The 11687-nt window shown below is 35.6% G+C and overlaps 1 long non-coding RNA gene across 1 annotated transcript; it reads right to left on the bottom strand.

Annotated features, from left to right (window-relative positions):
- Positions 1-1518: 1518 nt before the first annotated feature.
- On the bottom strand, positions 1519-3745 carry LOC113308342. The gene is made up of 2 exons (XR_003339684.1): positions 3133-3745; positions 1519-2820 (listed from the first exon to the last, which is right to left on the bottom strand). It is a non-coding gene; the product is annotated as an uncharacterized LOC113308342 (long non-coding RNA).
- Positions 3746-11687: the final 7942 nt, after the last annotated feature.

Raw genomic sequence — 11687 nt, 5'->3', positions numbered from 1 at the left:
TCATACCTTTTATAGGGAACAGACCAAATTATGACAATTTGAGCATATCTTCCCATTTTAGGAAATATTTCTCATCATCTTTTAACTTGGATCTTGGACAAACTTTTGAGTTTGATGAATGATTATGTACTCATTAACCATTCTTATTGACATAGAGTTAGGTTTCTAAGAAGAGATTTATAGGTTATTTTGAGTTCCTTTAAGGATGAAGAACAACTAGCTCTTTCAACTTTCACATGAAGATATTTTCTTCCATGAAGTCTAATGATTAGCATCAAAAGATTCATTTTCACTTCGATCTTCAACTCTGCTGAGTACCTTAAGAAAGATATTGGAAGATGCTGCTAGACGAAAAATCTAATAGAAAACTAGCGAAAAACTGTAGATCTGTTGATTTTGAGGTTCTTCTAGACTTCACAGATCGTGTAGACCATATTTGACTTCGAGCTCTACTCATGCATCTTAACAGAAATCTACCCAGTAGTGTGAAAAACTACTTCTCTCATGGAGATTATGAAATCAATATAGAGTTGTTACTAGGAAGGTAGAATAAATCTTCATACCTCCGTGTTTCTAGCGCCAAAATGTAGTTGCATATTTTCTGATGACTACAACCAAGTAAGATTTAAGACTAAAAACTACTAAAACATACAAGATTCAAGATGCACAAGATGTAAAGAGCATGAAAAGTGAAGATTAACACAAGCACATAACGTGGTTCGGCCATGAAGACCTACGTCCATGGGAAAGAAGATGGTTTCTTTATTGATAATAAGGTCTTACCTTTGAAAGAGCTACAAATCTCACTTAAATTCCTTACTCGCTCTCTATCTAGATCTCTCTCAGGAATTCTATGTAGAAAGACCATCTAATGATACATAAGTTGTCCATCTCCTTCTACATGGACTGGTATTTATAGGGAAATTAGGCTCTTGGAGGTTTGGTCGTCCGAGCTGGTGGAGCTATCGTACATCGCCCTTGCTGCTTCGTACTGATTCTATACTATCCCTCGTGATGGCTTGCTTGGTTCTCCCTCCGAGTTGTCTCGCTCTCTTCCAGATCGTGTAGCCCTTCTTTGGAGAACCTCGTGCTCCATCACTTCTGGGCTGTAGTATAGGTCGTCCGAGTCTCCTGTCACGATGTAGATCTTCCCACATCTTTGACCTTATCCATCATTAAATGCGGTCCTTCTTTTTAGACTTGATCGTCTGAGCAGATTAGACTACTCCTTACACGCACCGTTCATGTGACGTTGTAGAAGGTGTCTCGATTCAGAAAAAAATCACATTTTTAGAGTATGATTCGAAGCTCTTATCCCATCATCTTATTGTGGATTCACCCCTTAGGATGTTGACACGTGGCCATCGCGTATTTTACCCCCACAGCTGGGACAAATTATATGTGTCAGATATGGGACTATCAATCTAGATATTTGATCATTATTATCTTTACCCCACTACCAATCCCAACATTATAGTCATTATCCTATTCTCCATTAAGATTGTGACACGTCATGTCCCAAACTTGGACCAGTTTATAACATTTGAATCATCGAATTATGGGCTTTTTGATAAAGTACCCCTACTTTTAACATTACACTAAAAAAATGCCCCCGTTTTTTAAAATTTGTTAAAGTACCCTTGCTTTGCCTTGACCGTCAAAAAACGGCAACATGCAGTTAGCAGCTGTTAATGCTTAGGTGGAAGGGTCAAAATGTCCAAAACGCCATTCCTCCTGAGTAGAGTTGGATTTTCTTGAATCATTGATTTGAAATGCCGAGTCGAGTCGAGTCCCAGCCATGATAGCCCCTTCTTCTGCTGCTCCAAATCAACTCCACTTCGTGTTATTGCGTGCAACACCAACACCATGCTCTATAATACAAACCAGTCCACCAACATGCATTCAACCATTCTCATGCTTAGTTCATATACATTCGGCACATCATTCCATTTTTATAGCTGCTGCAATTCCTGTACTCTTAGCTGCTTCATCCTTGATTTAAATCTCAACTGCACAACCTCAAAACCACCTTCAATACATTACTTCCATGAAATGCAACAAATACAACTCTTTCAGCTTCACCATACAAAATCCATAATTCCCTCCATCTCTTCAGTTTTCTGTGGCTTCAATCCCACAACTGCTCAGCCATCACCTGCAATTCAGACCTGCGCATCCATTATCTTCCCTTACTCCAGACCAGCACATACATGTACTCCGCTTATCATTAAGCTTCAACAACAACATCTCCGTCAATTACAGCTTGAATTCATCACTACCTAGCCATGGGAGTATCACCAACCATCTCACTGCAACTTCAGTTTAGACCCCTCTCTGCTTCCATCTTTAACTCAGCTTGTAATGTCACCAGTTTGAGCTAAGCAATTCAAGCAACACCTCCCTGTAAATTCCTGCATCAAACCATCTCTTTCTCAGTCTTGTATTCACACTGTACCAATTCATTCCTAAACATACGTCTACAGTTCAGCTCCTCCATTAACATTGACTGCAATTGCAGCCCATTCCATTATACAATCACTAGCAGAGAACATCTTCTTTTCTGTCTCTAAAATTCACCAGTGACTCGAACAATCTCAAATTCATACAAAACTCGAGCATCCAGCTGCAATATTAACTGCAACTTCATCTCAGTCACATCTCCAACTGCAACTGCATTACCAACTGACACCAGCATATCCACCTCCTGTGACCTAAGGATACATCTAAGCAGCCACCTGCAATATCATCTCAGGCCACCTACACTCACCAGAACAACAACAACATCAACTCCATGGTTCGAACCAACAGTGAGACTAAAATCTGCAAAGTGTTTGAGCCAGCAGAATATTAATGAAACATATAATGAACCCTGAAAATTCTAATAAAACAGGATAAATAATGCATTTTTATAGGTTGAATTGAAACAAACAAATTAATTCAAGACTTTATCATCTAAGAAATTGAATATAAAAATAAGGATTTGTGTGTGTTGGAATTCAATTTGCTGAATACGAATTGGCAACAACACAACCACAATCAACACTGACTTTTTAGTGAGTCAATTACACAAACACATTGTGTTCCAACAACCCATTTACACTGATATTGAAATGGGCATGGATGAAAACTTACCAAGAGATGCAACAGTGTGAACTGAAGACAACCCAGTACTTGAATATCGATCACGTAACACAAAATCCCTCGAACAAAATCGCAAACATCATCAATTCAACACTGGAATCTGAAATCGACCTAGATTCTTATTTTAAGAACCCTAAATCATCATCAATCGCTCCAATTTCATTCACCATCAACACAATCATCATCACAACCCCATGAATTTATGCTCAACTCAAATCAAACCCACACCCTGTATTATTTCTCCATGTTCTTCTCTTCCTTCCAAGCCTCTCGAATCATCAAACCCATCTATTACTTGACCACAAAACCTCAATTTATCCCTTTCTCTGAGACTTTCATTCAAATCCACTTGTTCTTCTTCTGTGATTCGATTAGCAGAACCCTCTTCTCTGTCGAACTTTGAGAATTCGGAAACCCAAAACTCCTTTTTCTTCTTTGCTCTCAAACTTCGATTGATGAATACCCACTGATCTCTAAACTGTTAAACCCTTAATTTTCGCTTCTCATCCAACTCAGACACCAACAAAGCTCTTGATTTCAACATCATCAACGTCTTTATTCAATTTCACAAACATAAGAGAATGAAGAAGAAAACTGTCGGCTGAAAATGAAAGATGATGAGTTTTATTTTCACTCGATTTAGGTTTACAGTGGAGTTTATAGTAATTTGACTCGTCTTTTTTCAATGGGTAAACGACTATGGACTCAATATGTGGGCCCAAAACGTGAAGGTAAACGGTAAGGGCAATTTAACAAATTTGAAAGAAACGGGAGCATTAATTTTTTTGGTATCAAAAAACGGGATACTTTATCAAAATTTCCTTGAATTATTTCGTGATCGAAGACGCAGAATATCGGTATTCATGATTTGAATCCAACTCTTGTTTTCTGATAGCGTATCTTGTAATGTGTAGTCATATTAAAAGTGTCTCTTTTAAATAATCAATTCAGTGCATAATCTTAACGTTACTTTTACGTTTTTTATTTTTCACGAAAACAGTGTGGTGTTACTTGTTCGACCCAAAAAGTATTGTGCATAGACTGCATGTGTCATGCGTTTAACACCTTGGAACTGATGATTATAAACCCTCGCTGGCTTGGTTGGAGTAAATGCCAATAAAAAGATGTCTTGAAAAGAGGAACCTAAGTGAGTGTCTGTATTATGAATAGACGTCCAATATATACGAGTTCATGAAATATTTGAGAAGACTAAATGCTTGAATTAAACGGAATTAAGAAGTGTTTTATTGAATGAAGATGTTTTGTTAGTAGCACTAACATATTAGTGAATGATATTATTAACATTGGGGACTCTATCACATTCACATGATAGGTCTAAACAGGTCTAATATACTCTTTAATTCGTTTGTAAGAAAAAATGTTCGTCATGGAATTGTCTCTGCAGCGATTTGAACGAGAGTTGATGAGAAGCTAAATTCTCTAAATTATGGATCAGATATAGACATTGGGCCAGAGATATCATTTATTATTTTTCTAAATTCTAATGTTCAAATAAAAACATAAGCATGCTGTTGGGCTTTTATTTATTATTTTTTAAAATTATTTTTCCATAACATAAATTTTAGAGAATCAAGAGCTTCGTCGATAGTAATTTACCAAGATTATTTAGGGAGTACTAAATTGTTTGGGTATACCAAAATACATATAGGACAATATAGCCATTGATTTGGGTTGGTACATCCCCAAATAGATTGGCACCCCCATTAACAACCTTGATAATTTATGGTCTAGTCATAGTTTTTATCCCACCGAAAAATAGTCATAGATTTATGAATAAAACGTATTATGAATATGCACTAATTAATCTACGGTCTCAATCACGTAGGCAGTAGCATATTAGAAATGTCTGTTTTAACTAATCAATTCAGATACAGTCAGTTTGAAGAAGCAAGATGCAGACAACAACATAAGGAACATTCCTTTGTCTTCTTCCTCTCCATTTACGTGGTTGGTTGTAACTCTCAAGGTATGATTGAGGTTTATATTAATAACAATAAAGCAGCAGATCAGGTGGTCCATAGACAAGGCAAGAGAATCATATTTGAAGATGGTGGTACTAGTAATATGAAAATCATGCATCAGGGTTCGAGTCAAAATTCAGGAAGAAGTAATATTTTAGAAAACATGTCTCAAGAAAATGTGGAGCAGCAATGCTTCAATGGGTCAGGAAGGTGGATACGGGTCAAATATGGATCTGTTAAAATCATATATTGCTTTAGGTGAATTGGATGTCTCATTTGATGATTTCAATGCTAGTAACTTAGATCCAGATTCATATCATCCAGAGCAAGCTTTTAAGGAACCTCTCCAAGAGCTTATTAACCAAATTGAAGATAATTTGTCCAGTTACCATCCTAGTGATTATAATGTAGGCAATGAACATGTTAGTCTGGATGAATATTCACCATCTCCTAACTCGTATACTTCATTTCATGGAACTATTTCAGAACAAAACCTCTCTAAAAGACCATTTCAAGTACTGATGGCCAGGTAATTGCCCCTCACATATTAATCCTCACTATATTTATTTTGCATTTCAACATTTACTTCTACAGACCTATTTTACTGGCTCAATATCATATCTCAGGTTTTTACTAGTAATAATTTTCTTTTTTCATACTATGAAGATATTTTCATGGAATGTCCAAGGTATAGCTGGTAAGGAAACTAGAGATCACTTAAAAGACATTATTAGAATACACAATCCATATACCATATTTCTAATGGAAACTAAATGTGGAACCCTTAGAGAAAAATATTTGGCACAGTCTTTTAGTTACCCAAATTCTCACTTTGTTAGTTTAATTGGTTTATCTGGGGGTTTGGCTCTTCTTTGGAAGGATGGATTTCCTTGTGATATAGTTTGCAGTAAGGATAATATGGTACACCTTATCATTACTTCAAATTCTTCAAAGCAGGAATGGCTTCTTTCTTGTGTTTATGGGTCAACACACTATGATTTGAAAAAACAACAATGGGAATTCTTAAAAGATCTGAGTGAAATTTTTTTTCAATCATGGGTTGTCATCGGAGATCTCAATGTCCATATTTCGGCAACAAATGCATCAACTAGTGTTGATTCTCTAAATAATTGGTTTTGTAACATTATTAATAGTGCAGGGCTAATGGATATGGGTTTTTCTGGTTCACATCATACTTGGTCTAACTGAGTAAATGATAAAGAATACAAAAGATCCAGAATAGATTTGGTTCTTCACAATTCAAATTGGATTAGATATTACCCAGACTCTAAAGTTATCCATCTTCCATTCTTAGGGTCTGATCACTGCCCCATACTATTAATCACAAAGACAGAATCAGTTAAACCTAGGAATGTGTGGAAATTCTATAGATATTGGCTCAAGGATCCAAACTGTTCTGACATCATAGAAAATGCTTGGGATTCTTCTAATCATCAGAGTTTAACTCAAAAACTATGCTTTGCTAGGCGTAAAATCTCTAGATGGAACACAGAGCATTTTGGGCGTATAGATTTTCATGTCAAACATTTAAGAGACCAGTTATCCACTCTCCAAGCACAACTATATAGTGTGGATGTTAGAGCATAGATCGGTTGAACCAACCAAGCGTTGGTATGTCCAGTTTAACCCATGTTAATCACGTACTTTGATTGATTAACGGTGGTTGAACTTTGATTGAACCTAGTTTGTTTATGCTTGAAAATATTCTCTTCTGATATAAGATTCACTCAAACTAGGTCGACGATTTGACAAGGATCTTTAGACTGTTTTTAGTTCTAAAGACGATCTTGTGAAATCCATTGTTAACAGACTCCGTTCTGTACATGATTGATCACAAGAGATTCAAGTTGTTGTGTGCAGGTGTTTAATGAAGATCTAAGAATATTTTAAGACAAAGAAGATATTGAAGATTTCTGATCTAGGGTTCATAATCTTTGGTGTTCACAATACTTGTTTCGATATAAGAGGATCCAATTATAATCGGTTTATCCTTGTGGTAGATTGGATTGATTAGTTGTGTAGATCGACATCAATACAATTCTTTGTGATTAAAAGTATTGTTGCAAAATCTTAACAATTACTTCGGTAGTTGAGAATAATATAGATCTAAGAACCCGACGAAGGAGTTTATTTGAGATAAAAAGAAGATCCTTTGTCGAACTCATATCACTTGGTTGAAGAGAGTTGTTATCAAACAAATTTGTTGTTCCTTTACTATTTGGAATACGAACCAAAGGAATTGTTCCAAGTACGTAACTTATTCATTGGTCGGAGGTGTGGGAATACAGACGGAACTAGGTGAACTATATGTTTAGTTGCTTGCTCTCAACTATACGAAGTTGGTTTAATTTTGTGTAACGGCTTAATCCTGAGAGTATTCAATTATGGACAAGGTCCCAGGGGTTTTCTGCATTTGCGGTTTCCTCGCTAACAAAATCTTGCTGTGTCATTTACTTTATATTTCCGCATTATAATTGTTTTATTATAGTTAAAGTAAATTACACAAACGTTAATTCCAATTTACTTGATAGTAATCCTATTTTGTTTGGCTAAGTCCGAATCTCTTATCAAGTAAACATACTTCGTTGTTGTATTGTATCGATCTCGTATCCATAGACGATCACACGAAGTGTGAACCGATTAGTTTCATAGTCTCGATTAAGTCCATAGACAATCACTTTCGGAGAAAGGACTTATAGCTAGGAAAAGTTTTAGCTTGAGGTATATTTGGGTACCCTCGCCTTTTCAGTGGATATCTCAAATAAGATACATCTCACTATTCAAAGGTTAAATCATTGGAAAAAGGTGGAAGCAAATTTTTGGCATAAAAAATCTGGTGACAACTGGTTAAGAAATTCAGATATAATACAGCCTATTTCCATACTCTATCAAATAGAAGGAAAGCGAGAAACCATATTTCTGCTCTAAGAGATGAACATGGTCAGTGGCATCACTCTCATCTTTATATGGACTTCTTCTCACCAATCATTTTTTCTTCCATTGTAAAGTCAACTAATCCCACTTTTCTAGAAGATTCCTTTGATATATATTATTTCCCCAATTATCACACAAGAGGAAAATGCTTCTTTATTATCACTGCACACAGAAGAAGAAATCCTCAATGTTCTTAAAACTATGCCTAGTTGGAATTCTCCAGGTCCGGATGGATTCCAAGATGGTTTCTACATGTCACAATGGGAAACAATGGGTAATGATATTGTTAAATTAGTGCAACAATTTCATTAGCAAAACAATGCCTTGTTCTATAAACCGAACTGTTACTTGTCTAATACCCAAGATTCGTCATCCTTCAACACCAAATGATTACAGGCCAATTGACATTTGTAATATCACATACAAAATCATTTCTAAGCTAATAGTAACAAGAATTAAACCATTAATGGAAAAGATAATCTCTCCAACACAAGATGTTTATGTCCCAGATAGATATATATTAATGACAATATTGTCTTGGCACATGAGCTAATTCACTAAATGAAGAAGTCAAAGAAAAAGCAAGGATTAGTGGCCTTCAAACTGGATATGTCGAAGGCCTTTGATAAAGTAGGATTGGCATTTGTTGATAAAATGTTTTTGTCTTTAGGATTTTGTGAAGACTGGCATACTATTATATATCAATGTATTTCGACAACAACTGTCTCAATACGTTTAAATGGTAGTATCTGCAAGTCTTACACTCCATCGAGAGGGCTTAGAAAAGGGGATCCATTATCCCCTTATCTCTTCATTATATCAATGGAATATCTGGCTAGATCCTTGTTAAATGCAGAGACTCATAATTTGTTGTGTGGAATTCAAGTGGTGAAGAATCAATATATATAAATCATCTGTTATTTGCAGACGATTGTATATTGTTATTTCAAGCCGACAGTGAAAGCATCAATCAGGTTAAGTTATGCTTGCAGAATTTTGGTAATGTCTCAGGGAAATTAATTAATTTTTCAAAATCATCAGCTTATGTTACAGGTGACAAGACACATAATGCTAAGATGGCCATTCGATAAAAACTAGGAGTCAAACAACTTTGTACTTTAGATAAGTATTTGGGGTTACCTATTCTTATGGGGAAATCAAAACAACACTCTTTTAGCTCCATTCAGGATTTTTATGAAAACAGATTCCAAGGTTGGTGTTCCAAAACTCTTAACCAAGCTGCTAGATCCACATTGGTCAAGTCAGTTCTAAACTCCATACCTACTCATTATATGAGTAATTTCAGGCTACCAAAAAATCTTATCAGCAAACTAGACTCTGCTGAAAGAAAATTTTGGTGGGGCCAAAAATCTAACAGAGGACCGACTCTTGCTGCATGGAATTCTCTATGTGTTTTTAAAGATGAAGGTGGTTTATCTTTTAGAAATCTAGAGCAATTTAATGTGGCTTTAATCACCAAATTGTCTTGGAGACTATGTACAAAGGAGGAAAAACAATGGGTTCAGCTTATGAAATCTAAGTATTCTCCACGATGTAATTTTCTTCATCTCCAAGAATCCCCCTATAATTCCTCATGGATTTGGAAGGGTATGGAGGTAGGGCTTTAATATGTAAGAAAGTTTCTCAGGAGGGATGTTAAGAGTGGAAACAAAAGTTTAGTTTGGTATGATAAATGGGTGATTGGCTTGAATTCACCACCAATCCCTAAAGATAATTTTCGTGAACCAGCTAGAATAGTTTATGTTTCTGATCTTATGTTACAAATCCAAGAAGATGGAATACACAATTAGTCTGTGATCTTTTTCCAGAAAAAATTACAAAATTGGTCCTGCAATGCATTTAGTTCAACAGGGAACTGACAAGCTCATATGGGAACCAAGTAGGAATGGAGAATTTTCAGTTAAAACAACATATAAATCTATAACGAATAGGAATCACAGTAATAGGCCTACTTCAACTGTCAACTGGAAGGAACTGTGGAATTCAGATGCTCCACACAAAGTTAAGTTATTCATCTGGAAGTGTCTTAGGAGAATAGTACCAACTAGAGTTAAACTAAACAGTTATAATTCAAGTATAAAAACAACATGTCCTAGATGTTCTCAATTAGAAGAAACTTTGCAACACCTTCTACTTGAATGTGACCACTCCAGATCAGTTTGGTTCGTAACGAATATAAATGTGGCAGTTCGTCAACAACAATTAATAGATGTGGCTGATTGGATTTCTAGTTGGTTTCAAGTTCACTCTGATTTGAACAACCAAGATAGAGCTTACTGGATTTTGAAGCTCATGATCACAACTTGGCTTATTTGGAAGAACAGATGCTCAAAACTATTTGAAAATAAAAATCAAAACTTACACTGCACATCACATTTGATTAAAAGTATGTTGAAACAATATTCTTCTAAAGCTAAGTTCAAAACACAAAAAAGGAGGAAACTTAGTCTCGACATCACAAGCTGATGAGTTCAAAACACCACTGCTTTTGATTATCATACTAAGTCTTTTGGAATTGGATTACTAATTCGTGATTCCACAGAACATGCCAAGGCATCAGGTGCAGATACTTCGATGGAGGAATAAACCCAGAGCAAGCTGAACGTCTGGCCATGAAAGAATCCATCATATGGGCCAGAGAATGCAGTTTAAAGGCAGTGGTGTTAGAAAGTGATTATCTCAATGTAATTAACTCTATCAAGCATGCCAATCCTTCAGTTCAATGGATGAACCACAGAATAGTAGATCAAATAAGAAATGTTCTTTTTTTTCTGATTATTGTTTTAAGTTGAACCATGTTAAAAGATCAACTAACAATGATGTTCATGTAATCGCTAAAACTACTAGATGTAACTGAATGTCTTTAGATTACTACGTTAACATTCCAGACAAGTTCTCTATTGCCATCAGGGATGATCAGTTAGTCTGTCAATCTAACTTATGTAAACAAACTTAAGTTATGAAAGCTGTTTTTGCATAAAAAAATAAACTAATCAATACAGAGCATCATCTTCAGTCTCACTCACGTTAATTTTACCTTTTCTTTTTTGCCCTAAAACTGTGGGGGTATTACTTGATCTTCTACAAAAGTATTCTGCATAGACTGCATGTGTCATGCATCTAACACCTTGGAACTGATGATCATAAGCCTCTCAGTGGCTCTTGTTAGAGTAAGTAAATGCCAAAACAACAAAATATGTCTTCATGAACGAATGAACCTGAGTAAATGACAATTTATGGATAGACGTACGAGTATCTTCGAGGCCATTAGACATTTGAGAAAACTAAATGCCTGTATTGAATGGAATTTAGAAGTGTTTTATTGGTTGGACTAATTTTGTTAGTAGCACTAACAGATAAATCAATGAGATGGTTAACATTGGGCACTCCATATAATCCATGATGCACGTCTCAGATGGTTTAAGCTACTCTTCAGTTCTTTTTAAAAAAATAAAATGTTCGTTATGGAATTGTCTCTCCAGCGATTGGAACAAGAGTTGATGTGAAGTTGAATTTCCCTGATTTAGATATCATTGCCAAATGAAAAAAATACTCAAGGCACGCTATTGGGCCTTGATCAATTTATTA

Source organism: Papaver somniferum, chromosome 9 (assembly GCF_003573695.1).
Source record: "Papaver somniferum cultivar HN1 chromosome 9, ASM357369v1, whole genome shotgun sequence".
Lineage (NCBI taxonomy): Eukaryota > Viridiplantae > Streptophyta > Magnoliopsida > Ranunculales > Papaveraceae > Papaver > Papaver somniferum.
Note: the sequence above shows the minus strand (reverse complement) of the source record. Positions and strands in the feature narration are given on the sequence as shown.